The sequence below is a fragment of the Frankliniella occidentalis genome, unplaced genomic scaffold (genome assembly GCF_000697945.3).
Source record: "Frankliniella occidentalis isolate FOCC.00 unplaced genomic scaffold, Focc_3.1 Scaffold27, whole genome shotgun sequence".
NCBI lineage: Eukaryota > Metazoa > Arthropoda > Insecta > Thysanoptera > Thripidae > Frankliniella > Frankliniella occidentalis.
Genome location: NW_026267157.1, coordinates 1,872,466 through 1,874,371, shown reverse-complemented (window position 1 = coordinate 1,874,371; position 1,906 = coordinate 1,872,466). Strand labels below are relative to the sequence as shown.

Here is a 1,906-nt window from a genome sequence, read left to right as displayed (position 1 = left end):
CCCCCCAACTACCGATCCTCTCATCCTCATCGTTATTTTGATTTAATGCGAGCTGCACTACAGTCTGCTCTTTTTTAAAAGTACTTTTTCCCCCATTCGTTTTGTCTTTTGCTCGGCCGCCTCTAAACTCGTCTTGACGTGGCCTAGGCCACGACGCGCACCGCGCCACAAGGATCGTCTATCGTCCGCAATAAACTTACCGCCGCACCCGATCGCGTCCTCCTGATGAGCGAGAGAGAGAGAGAGAGCGTCAGTGATGGCACGGCAAGACAAACGCTTGTTCGGCACAATCGTGCAATCGACGGAATCGCACAATCGTGGGTCCCGCCGGAGGCGCAGTGTGGCCAGTATATTCGATGAGGTCGTCCCGCGGTCGCGAGATACGCCCAATTAAAATGGTCGGGTAAATGCGGTGCGTTTAAAAGCGGTATTCGCCGCACTCGCGCCTAATACGGAAGCGGTGCACAAATCGCGCGTGAATTTTCAAATCGAGACTTTTTCTTCTGGTTGAGACAGTCTTTAGGGGACTGTCTAAAAACAGAGTGTTGTTTTGGCGCTCGTTGCCCTATTCTTGGAAAACAAAACGCGCGGATCGACTGCGACCTGTCGTCCGCGCGTCGGCCCGCCAAAAGAAACAAAAAGAAAGGCGACGAATAATAATAAAAGGTAGCAGCTCTTCACCGTTCCGAAAGAAAACCCGAACTTATACATTATAGCGCGTGACCCGGGAGTCACGTGCCACGTGCCGCCCGCCCCCCTCTCGTTCTTCTGCTTCTTGTGGAGGTACAAACATTACCGACTGTTCGACGCTCATTCCGGTAGGAAGTTTGCCGAGGTGTAATCGGGGGCTGTTCCTTTTTTTCGCGTCTACAATGGATCGTTGGTCGTTGACATCAAATGGCGCGTTTCAAATCAAATTTTTTTTTCAACCCGAAATGGTCTTGAAAATGACGTTCACGCGACGCATTTTCGCGTTTACGAGGAGAGATCTATTCTACCGTGCCGCCTTTTCTCAAGGGAATTCCCTCCCGAAAGTTGCATGAAATTGGGTGATTTCGCGCAATGGTTAATTGTTTGCTACTCGGGATTGGTCCTTCTCATTACCTGTTAAATACTTTATCTGAAAAAAGAGGGGGCAACAACTCCGGGAATCATCAGGATAAAAATTGATCGAAATCAACCGAAATCGCCTTAACAAAGTGGAACTGGTACAAATTGGTCGAAATAAGCGTTTTCTACAAATAGAAAAAATAAGGAATAAAAATAAGCTGACGAGAATCACTGGGAATCAAGGATTTCGGGAATCATATGTACACACCAAAAGGGAGTTATTGCCCCCTCGCTAAAAACAAATGGAGTAAGTCTTTTTTCCTTTTTTTAGACCACTTCATTACTGATTTTTGCTTAAGGTCCTTAAACCTTGGCAGAGAGCCAATATGCTAAAACAAAATCCTCTTTCCTTCCCAAAAAAGGCACAGACTGCCCCCTCCCCCCTTGCATGTAGGAGCAATCTTTGCTTACGTTAGTGGCGAGGAACTGAACTTTTTATGGGTTATTTGTCCGCAAGCCGTGAAACAAGTTCCCCCCGGTGCCGGTCTGGGGAAGGACCTTCCGACCTTGGCTTTGGTGGCTCCCGGAGACCTAGGCCTTGGCGTTCCCGGACGAGACGAGCGACTCTCTGGGTCAGTTCAGGTGTCTTTCTCTGTCTCCTCCGGGCTGTGTCTGCCGGCGCGGTCCACCGGGGGTGACAAGGACTTCCCAGCGGACGCTCCCAGCGTCCGTGCGGGCTGGGCGACGACGTGCTGCACCTTGTGCAACGTGGTTAGCGTCGACCCGCGAACACCCAACCGCTCCGCCCCGCCCCGCCCCGCCCCGCCACCTTCACCTTGATCGCCATGAGGAGGGG

General features: G+C 51.0%; 1 protein-coding gene across 1 annotated transcript in view; it reads left to right on the top strand.

Moving 5' to 3' along the window:
* LOC113209353 (putative fatty acyl-CoA reductase CG5065) overlaps positions 1-1,906 on the top strand; it is a 27,705-nt gene that overhangs the window by 1,252 nt on the left and 24,547 nt on the right. The gene's annotated exons all lie outside the window — the stretch shown is intronic.